General features: G+C 53.5%; 1 protein-coding gene across 2 annotated transcripts in view; it reads right to left on the reverse strand.

The window, feature by feature from the left end:
• Positions 1-23,144, reverse strand: part of LOC144942958 (opioid-binding protein/cell adhesion molecule homolog) — a 250,768-nt gene that overhangs the window by 25,493 nt on the left and 202,131 nt on the right. The window lies entirely within an intron of this gene.

Genomic DNA, 23,144 nt, shown 5'->3' on the forward strand with positions numbered 1-23,144 from the left:
CCGACACCCAGTGACGATTATCTGAACCGGTCCTGGGCCTCCCCTAGGTCGACTCAGCTTCAAATGAGTCACTGGTGCGATGTGTAAACATCGCCACTAGAGAGGCAAAGGCGGCCGGGCGTGGTGTTGGCCACCCACCCCCTGGTGTGCCACAGTGCCGGCCTTCATAGGTGCTACTCGCTAACAGCACTTTTGTATGGTTACACGTGTGTGCACAGGTGTGTACGTGCGGATGTGTATACTGGTATGTGTGTGTGTGTATACACAGGTGTGTGCGTGCGTGTGCGTGCGCGTGTGTATACACTGACGTGCGTGTGTTGTGCGGAGCGGTTAGCGCTCTTCGCTACGAACCCGACGACCCGAGTTCGATTCCCGCTCACGGCTAAGAGCCGAGCCGTAACAGTAGCTACAATGCCGCTGCTGCTGCTGCCGCGGCTGCCGCTGCTGCCTGTAATCCAGCACTGTCGAGGCAGCAGCTGCAAGCAGCGAGGGTTTGTTGATCACCACACCGATGTTGTTGTGAAACCCCCTTCTTGCTGTGGGCGTCGAGGGAGGAGGTGGTGCCGTGCCCTGCACGAATAAATATCTTTCCCATCTGTACGGGGATAGAGTGTTTCCCCCTCGCACGAGTGCGTGTTCTCCGGGTGTCCCGGTCTCCTCCCACACTAATCAACAACTCATTAGTCATCTTAAGATGTCGAGGACGGCGTGGGTGGTTCCTGGGTGATGCTGAGAGGCAATGTGGATGAACGACGAAACCACTTTATGTGATTTACACTACGAATGATCATCAAGCTAAGCATGATTATAGGAATGATAATTACCTGCGTAATTATAATCTGAACCATTCCTGGTCCGTGACTGATGCAATTGAATGATCGATGACGACGATGATGACGATATAGTCCTCTAATTGGACCGCGAAACTCGCCGCACCAATGTGGAATTTCCATCACTTGGGTTCCCTGGTGCGTTATTTAAAGATAAAAGAGTAGCGCCCCCCCCCCCCCCCCCGTGACGGATGGACAGGGAAGACGGCGGGGGAGAACAGCCGAGCTTCGGCAGGGAGTGATGGATTACATACAGGGCGCATTTACATAATCTCGCGATACGATCACAAGTGCATTAGAGTTGGCGAATTCAAATGCTCTCGTATATCAAATACTCCTTCTCTCCCCCCGCCCCCATCTCTCTCTCTGTCCCCCAGTCCATCCATCGCTCCAGATTATAAATAGATGCTGGGAAATTGTGGGGTGGTCGTGGGGGATGTAACTTTCCTCCCCTCCGCCTGCGCCCGACCTCTCCCAATTAACGTCCCAGTTGCTCTGATTTACCTCTTAAAAGTCAACACAATTCTGTCGATAATAACACCGCTGACTGTTACGCGTGCGGCCTTAACAATATACAAACATATTCTTGGTTCTTTCGGTAAAGTCACGTAGAAGGGAACTAATAAAATAATAAAAATATAAAAGAATACAAATTCTCACGACGTTCCATATGCTGTGGATTTCACACCTGATGATGATTGCTTGTGTTGCAGTCGAAACGTCGTGAGGATTTTTAGTGTTTTATATTTTTATTTTTTTATTATTTCCCTTCTGTGTGACTTTACCGAAAGAATGAAGAATATGAATCCCTGCAGTCACGAAAGCTTTAAATCGAAAAATATACAAACATCTAATATATGATGTATCTATATAACCGCCGAAGTTTCGGACCAATGGGTTCTTATTTCACAGCGCATAGACAAGAGGCCAGAGATGTAAAGGTAGAGAGAGAGAGTGGTGGTTGCATAAACCATCAGCCCGCGACACCCCGTACGGTCATCATCCTCGTAGTAGAAGCAGCAGCAGCGGATTTTGGACTCAGCCATCGAACAAAGTCGGTGGTCACCGCGTTGTCGCGCGGCGCTTTCAGATGCGCTGCTGCTGTGGCCGTCTGGAACGCTCTTCCCTTCCGATATCGGGAAGCCGCCGGGAGCTGTGCACTTGTAAATCACCATTATCATCTCGATTGACAACCTCGTTTCTTTAGAACCGTTTGTTGTGTGCGTTAGTTTGTTGTCCTTCCACCGCACGGTCGGCTACGTACGGGTGCGAAATAAGTTCAACATACATACCTGCCTTCTCCATGTGCTGTGAAGAAGGGTCATTGCCCGTAACGTCGTCTATTACATAATTGAAGTTAATCGTTGCTTGGTTTTTTCTTCATATTTGCTCTGACTTATAGTTGCTTCAATGCTGCACTCAGTTTGTATATTCGTGCTGTAGTCATGTTTGGTGACTCGGGAAACTAACTCACACACTCACCTGGACATCCGTAAATAAGGAGCTTCATTGCTCATCGGATTCTTCCAGTGAAAGGAAAAAATAAAAAATAAATTCCGACTGAGACCGATTCATCCTGACCACTAGAGGTCTCCCACGTGTCTCCGTCCCAAACGAACTTCAAACCCACGGCAGCTGTACCGCCCTTCACGCCCGCGTGGCCACGGGACGGAGAGGCATTTGCGATCGGAATCCTCGCAGCGAGAAGTCTCGGAGAACGGCCCGTGGATGTTGATATCACAGAACTGCTGCCGAGGTTACATGCCCACGCCTGGGAGGGGGGGAGGGAGCTGGAGGTGTTCCTTCGCACGGCGACTGAAGCCACGTTGTTGTTGATGATGATGTTGTTGTTTTTAGAGCAGATGCATCTGATCCAAACCATTGCCCCCCGGTAGTCTGTGTCGGGACCGATGGGGAATTGCGACGTCTTTGTCTTTTCGTGCCAGAAACTGGTCCCGCTCGTCTCCTGGGTCGACTCCAGCCTTTCAACGAGTTCCCCGTTCCGGTGGGTGAACATCGCCACTCGGGGAGGAGACAAAGGCGGCCGGGCGTGGTGCCGGCCACCCACCCCCTTCGCGTGCCGTTCCGGCCTTCACAGGTGATACTCGCTGACAGTACAACAGTCTGTGAAGGCTACACGGGGGGCGGAGGTTGGGGGCAATCCGTGTCTTTGTCGGTGAGTGTAGAGAACGCGGTGTGTCCTCCACTCATCCATCTTCTCCCCATCCCATTCCCGTCTCAATCCCACCGCCTCTCAGCCACGGTCGTGCCAATGCGATGGGAAACGATCCCCCCATCTGTCCTCGATTAAACACGTTGTTCGGCTGACTCTGCTGCCGCTGCCGATGCTGCTGCCGATGCGGTAGCCGCGGCGAAAAAAGAAGGCGCGGACATCAAAGGCGATGACTCAACACACTCGTAGGTGTAACTGCTCACGAAGCCGGGCCATGCACGCCTTGATGCGCTGGCGTTAACCCCCCAACCCCCCTTGCGCCGCCGCTGTTCGCCCTGCGGTGCCATCCGGAGACGAGGCCACGCGGGAGGAGGAGGAGGCTGCAACTCTGCTCTCGACCAAACAGTTTCGAGGGACAATGTTGTCGTACATTGTTGTCCACCCGCGTGTGTTTGCATCAGAGGTCGCAAACGGGTTTTGATTCCTTACCCGTACCCGGCCGTACCCGTACCCGTACCCTACCCGTACCCGGCTGGCCGGGTACGGGTAGGGTACGGATATCGGGTACCTGATTGCGACCTCTGGGATGAAACCATGTTGCAGGCGCGGTTGGGTTGATTCTAGGAACTTGAATTGTGAGAAGAGACAAGACGATGGGAAATGAGTGACAAACGGTTACTCACCAGTGACTCACGGCCTACCCGTACCCGTACCCGGCCGCACCAGGGTCGCAAACGGGTACCCGTACCCGGCCGGGTTCGGGTAGCTGGGTATCGGGTAGGGTACGGGTATCGGGTACCCGGTTGCGACCTCTGGTTTGCATGCTGCTGTTTATTTTTTTGTTATCACAAGCGTCGTGACTCGATGATGACTTGCAACAGCTGTGTTTGGACTTCTTAACACCCCCTTGTGGTATTGCCAGAAATGATGAAGCCCATTGTTATCATGACCCCCCCCCCCCAATATCACACTCGCCAAGAGCACTGCTACCTTGAAGCGAAAACAATAGAGAAGCGACGACGTTTCGGGCGATGGCCCTTAATGCATAGCGCACACGTAACGAAAGGTAAGATGCGCAGAGATAGTCCGTCTCTAACACATCGAATACTCAAAGTATTTTTTTTTCTCCACACTACCGGTCGGTTAGCCACGCGGCCTTTTGGGAATGAATCATTACATTTAAAGAGTTTTAATTTCCAGCGAGCTCGTTACTGTGAAATCAACGGGGCTGAAGGTATGCACGCGCTCATGATTACTTCAGAAATGTTGATATGTATTTCGTGCGATGAATAAGGACCATTGACTGAAACGTCGAATATTCAAAATTGCATATCTGTATATTTCTAGATTTGAAGCTTTCGTGACTGCAAGGATTCACATTCTTAGGTTTATTCGGTAAAGTCACGTAGGTAAAACTTGATGCAGCAAATCTGGCTGTGACGGTCCCACCTGATGACGGAGACTTGTGTTGCCTCCGAAACGTCGTGATTTTTATTTTATTTTACTTTCATTAATTTTAATGTTTTACCTACGTGACGTTACCGAAAAAACCTAAGAATATCTGTATATTTGTTTAAACCGTTTCGGGCCACGTGGTGTTATTGACCAATGTGCTGGGCTGTCTCGCGAAGGGGCCTCACGGTGACTCGGAGATGTTAACTACCTCGCCTGGTATACAGGAGGGCGTGGGTTCGATCCCGACCCTGACGCCTGCTGCTGTATATTTTTAGTTTGAATGTCTCTCACCACGTCTAGAAACACGCGTTTAGAGTATTTGGCTGCGATACATTTCCCGATGATGATGATGAGCCACTTCGTTGAACTATTATACTGGTAGGAACGAAGTGGACCAGACCACCAATAGATTATATCGTCCGTCCGTCCGTCCGTCCGTCCGTGTATCAACATCGCCCCCTACTGCAAACACTTGGCATGACACTGTCCGACAAGATGGCCGCCCGCTCCCCCTGCGATCTGTGAATTAAACAAGATGGCCGTCGCTTCCGGCGCCTCACGGCGAAACTTTTTGATCGACTGACTATGGGCGAACTCATTTATTCTGGTGGGTGAACAGTGGCGGGGAGGGGTGGAGGAGGAATTGATGATAAAAAAACTTGCACCATCGTTACAGCTGCCGCGACGAGAGATGTGGGAGGAGAAGCGGCGACCGCTGCCTTGCAGGTGAGAGGTGCGTGTGTGTGTGTGTGCGCGCGTGTGTGCGCGTGCGTGCGTGTGTGTATGTGTGTGCGTGTGTATGCACGTGTGTGTGTGTGTGTGCGTGTGTTTGCGTGCGTGCGTGTGTGTGCGTGTCTGTGCGTGTGTGCGTGCCTGCTGCTGTATATTTTTAGTTTGAATGTCTCTCACCACGTCTAGAAACACGCGTTTAGAGTATTTGGCTGCGATACATTTCCCGATGATGATGATGAGCCACTTCGTTGAACTATTATACTGGTAGGAACGAAGTGGACCAGACCACCAATAGATTATATGGTCCGGCAAAACAACCTCCTACCTCCTCGCGGTGCCGGACGGGCAACACTGTCGTGGGCAGTGCTGTGGGGGGAGGGCCAATGCCCATTGGCCTCTCCCCTCATGGCGTCTGTGACCACCACAGTGGCTAAACGGGGGCTCTGGACGGGTGCGAGGGGCTGGTAACCCCTCCACCTTCAATTAACCACCACTAAACTACGAATTAAACATAAACCTGTAATTAATAAGCTTGTGCCGGAGGCCCCGGGGGGTCAGGCTTTTATGACGTCTCCTGGCCAAACCCCATTTGGCGGAGCCAGGAGATTGAATTTTAACCCTCGGGGCTCCTCCAGAAACAACGAAAAACCATTGTGGATGGCCACGTGGAATGTTCGAACGCTCACTGCGGAGGAGAGGCTGCCACTCCTCTGTCGGGAGCTGGACCGGTACCGCCTGGATCTCTGTGGCATTCAGGAGGTCCGTTGGACCGGTTCTGGCTCCTGCCACCATGAGGGGTGGACAGTCCTCTACTCGGGGCAGGAGACTGCCAAACAACAGGGTGTGGCTCTTCTTCTGAACAAAAGAATGAAGGGGGCGTGGGAGCGTGGCGGTGAGGTGTGGGAAGCTGTAAGCCCCAGGATACTTTGGGCTCGCCTTCCCATCAACCAGAGGCGAGGAGTGGTGGTCGTGGTTACTTATGCCCCCACCGAAGACGAACATCCGTGGAGGGATGCAGGCAAAGCCGAAGAGTCGGACGCTTTCTATGACCTCCTGTCACAGGTGCTGGCTAAAGTGGCCACTCAGGACAGAGTCATCTTGTTGGGTGACTTCAATGCCCGAGTTGGTCATGATGCTGGCACCTGGTCTGGAGTGATTGGAAGGCATGGGCCAGATCAGCTCAATAATAACGGTAGGAGGCTGCTAGATTTTTGTGCAGCCCATGGGCTTGTAATTACCAACACGCTCTTCCGGCATCGGCGCATCCACACAACATCATGGATGCATGCCGGGTCCAAGCAAGAACATCTGCTGGACTACGTAGTGACGGACCAGCGGATGCGAGCCCATGTCCTTGACACCAGGACCTACCGTGGAGCTGATCTGCCCTCTGACCATCGACTAGTCATCTGTAAGATGCGCCTGCCATTCTTCCACTCCGGTGGTGGGTGTACACCCAGGATCCCATTCCAACCAAAAGTGGCCTGGTCTAAGTTAGCTGATGAAAGTTGCAAGCGAGAATTTCATCATCGCTTGCAGCTGGGGTTGGCATCGTCCCCCACTCCACCTGATGTCGAGGGTAAATGGGCGAGGTTTAAGACTGTGACTCATGCAGCTGCAATGGCTGCTTTGGGTACGCGGTCCAGACCTCCCCGGGAACCCTGGCTGACGGAGGAGGTGTTCAGGTTAATTGAGAAAAAGCGACAGGCCCACTCTCATCGCCTACAGCATCCCACGTCAGAGAATGAGGAGGTTTACCGCAGTCTTCGCTCGGAGGTTCGGAGAGCCGTGAGGCGCTGTAAGGATGGGTGGTGGTCGCGGGTTGCTGAGGAGATGGAGTCTGCCTCAGTAGCCCGCGATCACAAATCACTATTTAACTCCATCAAAAAAGTAACCTGTAGCGCCACACCTATTACCATCATTAGAGGAAAAAACGGTGATCCAATCTCCGACCCCCAGGAACAGGTTTGCAGATTTGCTGAGCATTTCTGTGAGGTCCTGGGGGAGGGAAAATCTCTCAGCCAGGAAAACATCATGGCACAAAGTGGGGATAACCCTGCTGAGGCTGCGGTGCCTCAAATATTGGAAGAGGTCACCCCCTGTGAGTGGCTGGCTGAGGTACCGGCTGTTGAGGAAGTACTGAGGGCGATCCGGAGTCTGAGACCAGGGAAGGCACCGGGCAGAGATGCTCTCCCAGGCGAAATGCTGAGGGAGGGTGGCGTTTGTGCACAGACTGCCCTATATGACATCATAACAACAGTCTGGACCACTGGACGGGTTCCGCAGGACTGGAAGGATGCCCTGGTGGTCCCCCTCTTTAAGAAGGGGGACCGTACCGACTGTAACAACTACAGGGGCATCTCACTCCTCAGTGTGCCGGGTAAGGTCCTGGCAAGGATTATTCAACATCGCCTTGCTAGGCATGCTGAGGAGAGGCTTGCGGAGCCCCAATGTGGTTTCAGGAAAGGGCGGTCCTGCACAGATGCCATATTTTCTGTCCGTCTGCTACAGCAGAGGTGTAGGGAATTCCAAAAAGACCTACATCTCTGCTTTATTGACCTGGTCAAGGCCTATGATACCATCAGTAGGACTGGGCTCTGGGTTGTTCTTCGTGCTTTCGGAGTCCCTGACCCTCTGCTCACGATCATTAAGGACCTTCATGATGGTGAGCGGGCCCGGGTAAAACTACGTGGCCGGGAGTCGGAGCCTTTCCCTGTACACCTTGGGGTGCGACAGGGATGTCCTCTGGCTCCCACATTATTTAACATCTATTTCGACTGCGTAGTTCGTGAAGCCTTCAATAGCTGTACCGGGGGAATTACCATTTGGTACAGATATAATGGGAGGCTGATCGACGCCCGGGTGCGATCAAGGGATGGCTCCCTATTGGTCAACCACGTTATGTATGCCGATGATTTGGTAATAGCTGCTCATTCAGAAGAGGAGTTGGAGACGCTGCTGCTGAGACTGGAGTGTGCCACTAAGAGGTGGGGCCTTACCATCAGCCCCACAAAAACTAAGCACCTGCCTGGGTATTTTGTACCATCGGGCACTCCGCCCCCACAACTCCCAATCGGTGATGGGGCAGTTGTGGAGAGAGTAGAGAGTTTCCCATACCTGGGCAGTGTGCTCATGACCGGCTCCAGTTTATCAGCAGAGGTCTCACTCCGAATCAGTCGAGCGGCAATATCTTTTCATCGGTTGCGTAACGCTGTGTGGAAGCTACCTGATCTGTCGCTCCGCACGAAGCTTCAGGTCTTCTCGGCCACGGTCATTCCCTCCCTTCTCTACGCTTGCGAAACGTGGACCCCCCTAGTGGAGCATCTTCGCCGGTTGGAAACATTTAGGCTGGCCTGCCTACGATCCATCCTGGGTTTAACCAGGCTGGATTGTGTGAGGAGCTCACAAGTCCTTGAAAGATCTGGGCAAAGTCCCATCAGTGAGCTCCTCCGGCAGGCAAGGCTGCGTTGGCTGGGTCATGTAGCCCGCATCCCCAGCCACCGCATGCCTAAACTGCTTTTGTTTGGCCGGATCGAGGGGGCTAAACGGGCGCGGCACGGGCTAGAGAAGAGATGGAGTGATGTGGTACAGGAGGACGTGGAACTGAGTGGACTTGCCGATGACTGGTACCAGCGGTGTCAAGATCGGCCTCAGTGGAGGAGGCTCGTGAAGGACGCTACTGGGCAGTTGGAGGCAGTCGCCCTCCGACAACAACGGAGGGCGGAGGAGCGACGCTCACAACAACGAGCGGAGCGCCGGGTGGCTAAAGCACAGCAAGTTGGCACAGTAGGGGGCACAGGTGGTGCATCAGCCAGTCATCTCGGTCATCTCAGTCAGTCGACCCGTGGCACCTGGGTCTGCCCCGTGACCTCCTGCCAGCGGGCGTTCGACACTTCACGTGGCCTCAGGGTGCACATGGCCTGGCACAAGCGTCGTGGTGACGTCACCGCCACTTAGTGGCGAATGGCGGTTGTCGTTGTTGTTGTTGTGTGTGCGTGCGTGTGTGTATATGTGTGACTGTGTGCGTGCGTGTGTGCGTGTCCGGCCCACTCGAGCGGCGTGATGAATGGGCGCTATTGGGCTTCGGATCGTTATTCACGGCGAACTGGAAGCGTAGCAACACAACTTCATTACGTGTGCGTGTGCGTGCGTGCATGTGTGTGTGTGTGCGTGCGGTGTGTGTGCGTGTGTGTGTGTGTGTACGTGTATGTGCGTGTGTGCGCGTATGTGCGTGTGTGTGTGCACGTGTGTGTGCGGTCGATATCCCTGTACCGGTATTAGTATTATTCCTACCAGCCCACCCCGCAGGGTCCTGTTTTGTCATAGGGAGGTTACTTCTGAAAAATAGCTATATAACTCAATGAGGACTTACCTGGTAAAAGTTTAGTTGAGTTTTAATGACCGCATTTCGCATGAACCATAATCATAATCTTTATTATCCTAGACTTTGAAACTATTTAACACGAAATTAAACTATTCTATTTCACCGGATAAGGCTCACTGACCATCGTAGCTCATTTTCAGAAGCGACCTGGCCACAAATGATGAACCAACGAAATGGCTCGTCGTCATCACGTGGACATTTATAGCAGCCAAATACTCGAAACGCGTGATGTTGATTCTAAATAGTGGAGGGAAAACCCGGGGGACCTGGAGAAAAATCTCTGGAGAGAGGGAGACACGCAACCTCCAAATATACTGGCGTACAGGGTCGGGATCGAACCCACGACCTCCTGTATACCAAGCGAGGGAGTTAACATCTCACCACTGTGGCGCGCCCCTTAGGCATCAGCAAGTCAAATCAACACGAACGTATTATAAAGGATATAGGAGTAAGATAGAGAAAACATTTAGCAAGGCAATACAAAACAAAATGCACGTATAAATAATGAATGTAAATAAACCGTGCAATTAAACATTGCACTCGCACGTACATTGCCGCAGATGTTGTCAACAGCAAATACAAGCGTGTGCAAGGGAGCAAAACAACACAAGATCACACAAAGACAACAACAACAACACACAGCCCCCTCAATCACATTGCACGATATCGTCGGTTAAGGACCGTGGGTTTAAGATTTCAGTTGCAAATGTGGCCGTTATCCGGCACTGATCGTGTGTTAGGAGGATGTTATTCGAAGGGAAGATTTACGAGGTGAAGGGAGGAAACGAGGTTGTTCCAAAGCGTTAAGCATACGAAGTGGCCGTGACGTCACCACGGCGCTTGTGCCAGCCTAGGTGCGCCTTGAGGCCACGTGAACGGCGAGAGCAGGTCACGGGGCAGACGCAGGTGCCACGTGTTGACTGACTGAGATCACTGGCAGTTCACGGACTTACACAGAGGCAAAGACAAAGATCCCCCATATAGCCTTAATATACTTTTGGGGCAAGTGCTATTAGCGAGTGCCTATGAAGGCCGGCACGGCACACGAGGGGGGTGGGTGGCCAACACCACGCCCGGCCGCCTTTGTCTCCCTAGTGACGATGTTACACACACACACATATGCGTAACCACACAAAACAGCTAACAACACATAGATCCCCCGTATAGCCTTAGCAGACTGCTGGGGCAAGTGCTCTCAGCACACATCCGTAGGACAAAAACAAGACAAAGATCCCTCGTATAGCCTCAACAGGCGTTTGGGGCAAGTACGGTTCGCAGCAGCAGTAGCAGCAGCCGCAGCAGCAGTAGCAGCAGCAGGAACAGCAGCCCCAGCTGCAGCAGCAGCAGCAGCAGCTCCAGCAGCAGTAGCAGCAGCAGTAACAGCAGCAGCAGTAGTAGTAACAGCAGCAGCAGCACCAGCAGCAGCAGTAGCAGCAGTAGTAGTAACAGCAGTAGCAGTATCAGCAGCTGCAGCAGCAGCAGTAGCAGCAGCAGCAGCTGCAGCAGCAGAACCAGCAGCAGCAGCCGCAGCAGCAGCAGCCGCAGCAGCAGCCCCAGCAGCCGCAGCAGCAGCAGCAGCCGCAGCAGCAGCAGCCTCAGCAGCAGCCTCAGCAGCAGCAGCAGCCGCAGCAGCAGCAGCTGCAGCTGGTCAGCAGCTTTCGGCTGACCATCGCACAAAGACGGCAGTCACCGCGCCGCGCGCTTTCACGCGCGCTTCTGCGGCCGTCTGGAACGCTCTGCTTTCCGATATTAGGAAGCCACTGGAGCTCTGCGCCTTCAAATCGTCCAGATTGACGAACTCATTTCTTTATAACTGCTTTTTTGTGTTTAGTTCGTTGTCCTTCGCCCGCACCTCCCGTTAGCACGGTTGGCTACGTACGGTGCAGAAGAAGTTCACGGTGCATGGCACCACCTCCTCCTCGACGCTCACGTGAAGAAGGGAGTTTCACAACAACATCTGCCCGGTGATCCACCAACCCTCGCTGCTGCCTCCACAGTGCTGGATCGCAGGTAGCTACGTGCGACAGCGTAGCCGCCCGGCTCGATGCGTGTAGGCTACCTGGGGGAGCTTTGTCTTTGTGTGCGAGTGCGTTTGTGTGGAGCGGTGGATTGCGCTCGACGCTACGAATCTGCCGATCGGAGTTCGACAGTTAAGTGCTGTATTACACGTCTGACAGCTGTCTCCCAGTTAGGACAAATGGGCTTTGGGTCAGAAGGACGTGGCAAGTGGCTGAGTGGGTGGGTGATTGGTCGGTCGCGTGGGTGGGTGATTGGGTCGGTGGGTGGGCGAGTGAGTGGGCGAGTGGCAGGATGAGTGGGTGTGTGGGTGCGTGCGTGCGTGCGTGAATCAGTGATCGGGTGGGTGAGTGAGTGAGTCGGTGGCCGGGTTTGTGAGCGAATTACTGGATGGGTGGATGAGTGTGTGGGTGCGTTGGTGAGTGACTAGGTGAGTGGGCGAGTGGCAGGATGAGTGGGTATGTGGGTGCGTGCGTGCGTGAATCAGTGATCGGGTGGGTGAGTGAGTGAGTCGGTGGCCGGGTTTGTCAGCGAATGACTGGATGGGTGGATGAGTGTGTGGGTGCGTTGGTGAGTGACTAGGTGGGTGGGTGGGTGAGTGAATGAGTGGGTGAGTCGGTCTGTGGGTGAGTGGTAGGGTGAGTGGGTGTGTGGGTGCGTGCGTGAATGAGTGACTGTGTGGGTGAGTAACCGGGAGAGTGAGTGAGTGTGTCGGTGACTGGGTTTGTGAGTGAATAACTGAATGACTGACTATGTGGGTGGTTAAGTGAATGAGTGGGTGGGACGGTCTGTGGGTGAGTGACTGGGTGGATGGGTGGGTGAGCGGATGGGTGTGGATGCCAGCAAGAAAAGTGGCCAAAATTCTACACTAAAGTGGATTTATTTATAGATAGAAACATCTCGAATGATCTCTGTGTCTCTCCGCCTTCTCATCACGCTGTGCCTGTCTGTTTCCCGCTCTCTTCAGATTCTGCAGCGCAGCTCATTTTTGTTTCCAGAATCAGTATTGGGGGTAATTTTTCGTAATCTCAAAAGCAAAAAAGAAAAATCCGCATCCCACATTTCTAAACTCCCGGTGAACTCTCCCTCACTGCTCTCCATCCGCCCCCTCCCCACCCCCCCTCCACCCCCACTCCAGCCCCCCTCCACCCCCACCCCCCCTCCACCCCCTCCCCACCCCTTCTCCACCCCCTCCACCCCCTCCCCACCCCCCCTCCACCCCCTCCCCACCCCCCCCTCCACCCCCTCCCCACCCCCTCCACCCCCCGTCCACCCCCCCTCGACCCCCTCCCCACCCCCTCCACCCCCCCTCCACACCCCCTCCACCTTCCCTCCACCCCTCCCTACCCCCCCACCCCCCCTCCACCCCCCGCCACCCCCCCTCCACCCCCTCCACCCCTTCTTGATTGTGAGGGATCCAGCAATTTTCATGGGGATGGCGAACCGGTGAGTGGAGTACGGTGGCCTTGCGTTCAGACCACTGCTCTACGAAGCGCGGCGCAGGGACCCGTCACGGCGAACATCAGTGGCGAGCGAGGGCACTGCCAAACGCCCAGTAAAAGACGTGGCCGTGACGTCACCACGGCGCTTGTGCCAGCCTAGGTGCACCTTGATGCCACGTGAACGGTGCTAGTGGGTCACGGTGCAGACTCAGGTGCCATGTGTTGACTGACTGAGATGATTGACAGTTCACCGACTTACACAGAGGCAAAGACAAAGATCCCCCGTATCGCCTTAACAGACTTTTGTGGCAAGTGCTGTTAGCGAGCAACTATGAATGCCAGCATGGTATACGAGGCGGTGGATGCCCAACACCACTGCCCGGCCGCCTTTGTCTCCCTATCCAGCTGTCGATTGGCACGCACGACCCGTGTAATATTCATCGCCGGAGGCAACGAACATCTTGTGCTCGTGGGCGAAGTGCCCATTGCTGGTTCGGTGGAAACTTTTAATGAAATGTGTCATTAATAATGCATGCCGCGCTATTGAACAGCGCCCACTGTGATGGTTGCACACATCCACGTGTCGCCCAGAGCAGCCTACGGTCACTAGCCCTACCACTAGCCCTACCACTAACTATACAACTAACTATACAACTAACCCTACCACTAATCCTACCACTAGCCCTACCACTAGCCCTACCACTAGCCCTACCACTAGCCCTACCACTAACTATACAACTAACCCTACCACTAATCCTACCACTAGCCCTACCACTAGCCCTACCACTAGCCCTACCACTAACCCTACCACTAACCCTACCACTAGCCCTTCCACTAACCCAACCAATAACCCAATCACTAACCCTACCACTAACCCTACCACTAACCCTACCACTAACCTTACCACTAACTATACAACTAACCCTACCACTAACTATACAACTAACCCTACCACTAATCCTACCACTAGCCCTACCACTAACCCTACCACTAACTATACAACTAACCCTACCACTAATCCTACCACTAGCCCTACCACTAGCCCTACCACTAACTATACAACAAACCCTACCACTAATCCTACCACTAGCCCTACCACTAGCCCTACCACTAACTATACAACTAACCCTACCACTAACCCTACCACTAGCCCTACCACTAACTATACAACTAACCCTACCACTAATCCTACCACTAGCCTTACCACTAGCCCTACCACTAGCCCTACCACTAACCCTACCACTAACTATACAACTAACCCTACCACTAATCCTACCACTAGCCTTACCACTAGCCCTACCACTAGCCCTACCACTAGCCCTACCACTAACTATACAACTAACCCTACCACTAATCCTACCACTAGCCTTACCACTAGCCCTACCACTAGCCCTACCACTAACCCTACCACTAACCCTACCACTAGCCCTTCCACTAACCCAATCACTAACCCTACCACTAACCCTACCACTAACCCTACCACTAACCCTGCACCGTAGCCATGAATCTCACCACTGAACCCGAGCCGCAACCCTGCACCAATAACGCTCACCCTGGGGTCGGCAACCTGCAGTTCTTTGAGGACCGCTCAGATGCATCATTAACTTATTTATTCATTAAGGTGACCGCCATCTCGTATTCACCGCGTGGCCATTGCGGGCTCTTGAAATATTCGGGTAGGGGCTGTTTTTATATTTTTACCGAATAAAAAAAAAACACAAAATACATCTTCACGTTTCATTTTAGGTTGCACGACTCTCCCCCGCCGCCCCCCCACTAACCCACCAGCACCCTGGCTCGAACCGAGGCCGCGGTGTTTTTGCGCGTCTGAGGCTGGGTGGTGCTGGGTGGGGGAGGGATTGATGACTTCTCTCCTCCGGCGAGGTCGTTCCCGGAAGCGGGCGGGGGGGGGGAAATCATTTTCATTTTTTATTCTCCTGCTTTTTAATTCTCATTTTGGTTAATGGCTCCGGCTATCACGGGCCGAGGCCACGCATCTGGCCCTTTTGACTTTGATTAAACATCGCCCACAGCGCCCTTTCTGTCTCGGAGAAGGGGGGCTGAAGAAGGGGGATCAAATGGGGGGGGGGATGGGGTGGGGCGGGAGGAGGTAGGAGCAGGTGGGTGGAGAGGCAGGGAAGGATTCCAATCTTTATCACTCAGGGGTGAGTTTGGCAGAGATTGGCTCCACGAGCCCCATGGGCAAGGTACGGGTGTGTGCGTGTATGTGTATGTATGAGTGTGTATGCGTGCATGTATGTGTGTATCTGTGTGTGTATGGATGTGTGTGTGTCTGTGTGTATATATGTGTGTGTCTGTGTGTGCGTGTATGTAGTGTAGCGGTTAGCGCGCTGCGCTATGAACCTGGCGACCCGGGTTAGATTCCCGCTCACGGCTAACACCAGTGACGATTATCTGAACCGGTCCTGGGCCTCCCCTAGGTCGACTCAGCCTCAAATGAGTACCTGGTGCGGTGTGTAAACATTGCCGCTAGGGAGACAAAGGCGGTCGGGCGTGGTGCTGGCCACCCACCCCCTCGTGTACCGTTCCGGCCATCATAGGTGCTCGCTAACAGCACTTGCCCCTACAGTATGTTAAGGTTATACGGGGCATCTTTGTCTTGTGTGTGTGTATATACGTGAACGTGATCTTTGTCTTTGTGCGCGCGTGTGTGCGTGTGTGTGTGCCCCCGTGCGTGCGTGTGTGTGCGTGCGTGTGTGTTTGTGTATGTGTGTGCCCCCGTGTGTGTGTGCGTGCGCCTGTGTTGTCACAGCACTGGATGGGTGCACTGGGCTGGAAACCCCTCCACCTTAAATTCCATTACCAAAGAATCACAGAGAGAGAGATTTTTTTTTAAAATTAGGGAATAGGTGTCTATAACGGCTCCGGGCCAACTCAATTTGGCAAAATCAGGGGACTGAACCCCTACACACCACCCCACCACCCCCGTCCCACCTTCCCACCCTCGGGGTTCCTCCAGAAACAGCAATCACTGCAGCCGACCCCGGCGCAATGGAGAAGGAAAGGCTGCGATGTCTCTGTCGGGAGTTGGGACCGGTTACCACCTGGACGCGCGCTCCAGATTCCAGTCACGACGATGGGCGGCAGGAGAGGACGGAATGACATCGCGTCGTGCTCACATGACAAGAGCGTCGTGCTCACATTTGTATTTACGCGATCTAACCCCCCCAAAAAAACGCCTATATTGTAGAGGTGTGTGATGTTTAACCACGTGAGCTGTGTAGCTCTTTTTCAGAAGAGACCTGACGATCACACATGATAGCTCAACGAAAGTGGCTTATCATCGTGTGGACATTTATAGCAGCCCAAATACTCTGAACGCGTAATATTGATTCTTATACGTGGAGGGGAAAAAAACCGCGACCACGGGGAGAACACGCAAACTCCAAATACGCAGACGTTATGGTCGGGATCGAACCCATGACTTCCTGTATACCAGGCGAGGTAGTTAACATCTAGCGATCGTGGCGTTCTTCCTTTGGATCATTGCTTGCAACTGGGGATAACATCTTCTCCCACCTCGCCTCCTCCGGATGACGAGGGGACACGGGGTGAGGTTCATTGCTCTGGGGCTCATGCAGTTGACTGTGGATGCATTTGGATTTCACCATTCAGACTCTTAGTTTTTTCGGTAAAGTCACGTAGGTAAAAAAATGAAATTAAAATTAATAAAAAATAATAAAAATCACGACGTTTCGGAGGCAACACAAGTCTCCGTCATCAGGTGGGACCGTCACAGCCAGCAAATCTGGCTGTGACGGTCCCCTAATGCTGATGGTACTGCTGATGATGCTGATTGCTGATGTTGATGCTGCTGCTGATGATGATGCTGTTCTTGATGCTAATCATACTATTGCTGCTGAGTGTGGTGATGATGATGATGGTATTGCTGCTGCTGCTGTAGCTGTCACTCCTGCCGTGGATGATGCTGCTACTGCCAATGGTGATGATGATGATGGCACTGCTGCTGATGATACCATTGCTGCTGATGGTGGCACTGCTGACGTTGATGATGACACTGACACTGCTGCTGATGATGATAAAACTGACGCTCCTGAATGCTATTACTGATGCCACTGGCACAGGTGCTGCTGCTGATGACACTGCTGATGATAATGACACTGCTGCTGATGATGATGACACTGCTGATGATGATGATGATGATGACACTGCTGATGATGACACTGACACTGCTGATGATGATGATGACACTGATACTGCTGATGATGATGACACTGCCGATGCTACTGCTGCTGCTCTTGCTGATGACACTGATACTGCTGATGATGTTGACACTGCCGATGCTGCTGCTGACCTTGCTGATGACACTGATACTGCTGATGATGATGACACTGTCGATGCTACTGCTGCTCTTGCTGATGACACTGACACTGCCGATGATGATGACACTGACACTGCTGATGATGATGACACTGACACTGCTGATGATGATGACACTGCTACTACTGCTGCTGCTCTTGCTGATAACACTGACACTGCTGATGATGATGATACTGCCGATGCTGCTGCTGCTGCTGACCTTGCTGATGACACTGATACTGCTGATGATGATGACACTGATACTGCTGATGATGATGACACTGCCGATGCTACTGCTGCTGCTCTTGCTGATGACACTGATACTGCTGATGATGATGACACTGCTGATGATGATGACACTGCCGATGCTGCTGCTGCTGCTGCTGCTGACCTTGCTGATGACACTGGCGCCTCTGCCACCGCCTCCTTCGCCACCTTCACGGGTGAAGACGCCGCAGTCATTAAGGGGTAGGGGCGGAAGGGTGGGGGGCGGGCGCCGTGAATCCATTCAATTAGCGGCGGGGGGGGGGGAGAGAGGGGGGTGGGTAAGGTGGTGGGGGCTCTAACCCCCACCACTTTACCCACCCGCCCCCCCCCCAGCTGACTACACCCCCCCCCGCCGCCCCCTCCTCCCCCTCTCCCCAAGACGGGGGGAGGGGGCAGCCAGGGGGGTAAGCAGGTGACGTCACGTCTCTGGCGAGAACGAGTGACTGAGAGGAATTCATATTGTTTGGGTCTTTTGGTAAAGTCACGTGGATGGGTTCAAATTTAATAAAAAAAAATAAACAAAAAAAAGCCACGACGTTTCGATCGCAAAACAAGCAGCCGTCTTCAGGTGGAAAAAAGTGCACCTGAAGGCGGTTGCTTGTGTTGCGATCGAAACATCGTGGTTTTTTTTGTTTATTTTTTAATGTTGAACCCATCCGCGTGACTTTACCCAAAGACCCACACAATATTAACTCCTCTCGGTCCCGAAAGCTTCGAGTCAGGACTGAGAGGACGTGAAGAGGGAAGGGCGACTGGGCGCAGTTGGTGAGAGATGGAATCTGTGAGCGGCGAGGAATAGCACGAGGGAGGGTCGGTGGCCAGCGCCACGCCCGTCCGCCTTTGTCTCCCCAGTGGCGATGTTTTTATAAATAAAAACACTGCACCATCCTCATTTAAGGCTGAGTTGACCTAGTGCAAGGTCAATGACAGGATTAGACATCATTCACCATGAGCGCGTGAACCCTAACGCTCACCAACAAAGACAAAGATCCCCCGTATAGCCTTTGACAGACTGTAGGGGCAAGTGCTGTTCACGGGCACATATTGAAGGCCGGCACGGCACACGAGGGGGTCGGTCGCCAGCACCACGCCCGACCGCCTTTGTCTCCCCAGCAGCGATGTTTACACACCGCACCAGGTACTAATACATTTTTTAGGCTGAATCGACCTAGGGGAGGCCAAGGATTCGGTAAACAGCATCACTGTTGTTGGCCTTGCGCGGGCAATGAACCTCGGGTAGCCGGGTTTCGCAACGCAGTGCGCTCTAACCGCTACGCGACCGCTCACCGCAACCAAACACCCACCCACACACACACCCACCTACACACCCACACACACATCCACAAACCCACACACCCACCCACCTACCCAACCACACATCCACACACACATTCACCCACACATCCATCCACACACACACCCACACATCCACCCACGCATCCACCCACGCACCCACACATCCACCCACGCATCCACGCACACACCCACACACACACCCACCGACACACCCACACCACACACCCACCCACACAACCACACAATGATCATCCGTATAGCCTTAACAGACTGTAGGGGCAAGTACTGTTAGCGAACACCTATGAAGGTCAGCACGGCACACGAGGGGGTGGGTGGTCAACACCACGCCCGTCCGCCTTTGTCTCCCTAGTGGCGATGTTTACGCACCGCACCAGCTACTCATTTGAGGCTGAGTAGATCTAGGGGAGGCCCAGGACCGGTTCAGATAATCGTCACTGGTGTTGGCCGTGAGCGGGAATCGAACCCGGGTCGCCAGGTTCGTAGCGCAGCGCGCTATCCGCCACACACACACCCCCACACAACAACAACCGCCATTCGACACTAAGTGGCGCTTGTGCCAAGCCATGTCCACCTTGAGGCCACGTGAAGTGTCGAACGCCCGCTGGCAGGTTACGGGGCAGACCTAGGTGCCACGGGTCGACTGACTGAGATGACCGAGATGACTGGCTGATGCACCACCTGTGCCCCCTACTGTGCCAACTTGCTGTGCTTTAGCCACCCGGCGCTTTGCTCGTTGTTGTGAGCGTCGCTCCTCCGCCCTCCGTTGTTGCTGGAAGGCGACTGCCTCCAACTGCCCAGTAGCGTCCTTCACAAGCCTCCTCCACTGAGGCCGATCTTGACACCGCTGATACCAGTCATCGGCAAGTCCACTCAGCTCCACGTCCTCCTGTACCACATCACTCCATCTCTTCTTTAGCCCGTGCCGCGCCCGTTTAGCCCCCTCGATCCGGCCGAACAAAAGCTGTTTAGGCATGCGGTGGCTGGGCATGCGGGCTACATGACCCAGCCAATGCAGCCTTGCCTGCCGGAGGAGCTCACCGATGGGACTTTGCCCAGATCTTTCAAGGATTTGTGAGCTCCTCACACAATCCAGCCTGGTTAAACCCAGGATGGATCGTAGGCAGGCCAGCCTAAATGTTTCCAACCGGCGACGATGCTCCATTAAGGGGGTCCACGTTTCGCAAGCGTAGAGAAGGGAGGGAATGACTGTGGCCGAGAAGACCTGAAGCTTCGTGCGGAGCGACAGACCAGGTAGCTTCCACACAGCGTTACGCAACCGATGCAAAGATAATGCCGCTCGACTGATTCGGAGTGAGACCTCTGCTGTTAAACTGGAACCCCCACACACACACCCACACACACCCACCCACACACACCCCAATCCACACACCCCCACCCACACACACCCCCACCCACACACCCCCACCCCCCCACCCACACACGCACGTGCATCACGCTCTCGAGTGATCAATCGAATGGGAATTACATTTTCTTCCGAGATAACTCGCTTGGTTATATTATCAGTGACTGCAGATGTTCTCTGGATATTGTTCTGGGGGTGGGGGGGGCTTGCATTGGACGCCGCAAAAGCCCAAGGTGTGAATTAACCCCCCCCCCCCCCCCAGTGTTGAAATTGAAACTGTAAGAAAAAAATAAAAACGTTCCCGTCTCATTTTTGTTCTCCCTCTCGAGTCGTCAACGCGTGATGAAGTTGATTGTTTGGAGCGGTGGCGCAGTGCTTAGCAACGCAACGCGCTACTACAACAACAACAATCCGGTCGCACGAGTTCGACTCTAGGCTCCGTGTGACGACTTCAGTGGCGATCGGCGCCATCAAGTCTCTTCGTCGACTTTTTCACGAGAGGGGTCGACTCAGCCTTCAACATGAGTAGTAATGTACCCTGTAGAATCATCAGCACTAGCGGGGAGGGGGGGGGTAGGGGAGACAAAGGCGGCTGGAAGTGGTCTTAGCCACCCCCAGCCACACCCTCGTGCGTCGTGCCCGCCTGAATCACGTGCTCGCTAAGGGGCGGGGGCGGCGGGGGGGGGGCGGGGGGGAATCTCCGCTTCGCCACTCCGCCCACGTCTCGCTGGAGCAGCGATCAGGCGATGGAGCGTTGATATTAAGCGGTGGTGGGTGGTGGGGGGTGGTGGGGGGGGTGGGGGTGGTGGGGGGTGGTGGGGGGGTGGTGGGGGGGTGGTGGGGGGGTGGGTGGGTGGTGGGGGGTGGTGGTGGGTGGGTGGTGGGGGGGCTTTGGCAGCGGTCAGCCCTTTGCTTTAATTAACTTTTTTTTTGCCTGCTGCCCATCTCGTGCAATCAGCAGCGCTCATCGGCAGAAGAACTTCACGCTGCGAGTGAACTCTGGACCTGGGCACCCCCCCCCGCCCCGTTTTTTTTTATTTTAATCAGAGATGCGAGAGTTTGACTTCTACATTTGGCGGAGGAGGAGGAGGACGGGGGGGGTCACTTTGTCCCGCACATAAGACATATAATTAATCGCTTCATTTCTGCATCTTAATTGTAAAGTAGAGAAAATAAATTAATAAAGGTGTCCAGTCTGGGTGGGGCGTTGCCCCCCCCCACCGTGCCACCCCCCCCCCTCCCCCATGATTTTCATTATTTTCAATCGAGGTTGAGAATTTTTTATTCTTCTTCTTGGTTCTTTTGGTAAAGTCACGTAGAATGGAAATAATCAAATAATAAAAAATTAAACATAATTAAATAATTCTCACGACGTTTCGGCCACAACGCAAGCAGCCGAAAGAACCAAGAAGATGAATCCCTGCAGTAACGAAAGCTTTAAATCGAATTATTTATTTATTTTAAATTAGCCTCTGTCCCTAAGTGCAAAACGGAAGTGTGGGGGGGGGGGGGTTATCTGGGGAGGTGATGGGGGCAATGCTGGATTCTCCTAGTAGCAAAAGTAGTATACATAGTAGCTACTACTGCATACGTAGTAGCTACTACTACATATGTAGTAGCTACTACATACTACATATGTACATATGTAGTAGCTACTACATATGTACGGGCCCCGCACTTTCAAGGGCCCCGCGCTAAATTATTTCAAGCTATCAATTCCGGTTCAGTCATCCTACACTTGCTCTATTACTATAGTACTATACCGCCTTCAACTTTTACGAAAGACCGGGTGTTCAAGGTTAGCGATTTGTCGTATTGTCTGGCAAATGAACAAATACAACTACTTTACTATGCAAGTAAAAAATGTGTGTTTTAACATTTAAGTGTTTTTTTTTATTTATTTAGGGCCCCTTTATAACTTCACATGCTAGAGGCCACGAGCTTAATCAGGCAAGTGGTGCGGGGGGGGGCAAATTGGGGGGAGGGAAATGTAATTATTCAGTTTAACACGGAGCAAACTATCGCGACCAATATTATCTATAATAACGTTCGTTTTTGTTGTTGTGTGTGTGTGTGTCCGGTTCGATCGCGTAAATATAAATGTGTCGTCACACCCGCCAACACCCGACACGCAGCCAATTAGTTAAAGGTAAACAACAAAAAGACCGTGCTAATTAATAACGACCCCAGCACACCGGGCGATGTGTCGGAAGAGTTCACGCGCGGCGTTTACAATTCCAGTGGGTTAATTCGACCGAAGCGGGGGCAGGGGGGGGACTTATTCACGATTTCAGGAGCCATCGACGCCCCATGAAGCCGCCGGTTGGAATGGCCATCGCCCGGAGTCGATCTCTCAATGTCGTAGTGGGTTTCAGTCTCCAGACACACACAGAGCCGGTGGGTGCTGGGGCAGTCACCAAATCGGCGCGTTCCGTTGACGTGACACAAGGCTTCCTAATTGGCCGTGTCGAGTGGGGGCATACTTTGACGACACATTTATAACACGTTCCTGCGGAGGGAGCTGGTAGGAACGTTGGGTTGCTCGGTCAATGGCCAGGGTCAACGGCGGCGTGGTGTATTCCGCAAATATGCCCGACTGTGAGGGCGGGCACAAGCCGGCGTGAGTAGGTTAGACGTTGAGTTTTATAAGGGCACCACGGGGTGGCCAGCCCCTCCCCACCCAGCCCCACCCCTCCCACCCCCCACCCAGCCCCTCCCCACCCGCCACACCCAGCCCCTCCCCACCCTCCCCTCTCCACCCAGCCCCTCCCTCTCCATCCAGCCCCTCCCTGCACGACGGACACACTAATCCCCTGTGGGCTGG

The sequence above is a fragment of the Lampetra fluviatilis genome, chromosome 29 (genome assembly GCF_964198595.1).
Source record: "Lampetra fluviatilis chromosome 29, kcLamFluv1.1, whole genome shotgun sequence".
Lineage (NCBI taxonomy): Eukaryota > Metazoa > Chordata > Hyperoartia > Petromyzontiformes > Petromyzontidae > Lampetra > Lampetra fluviatilis.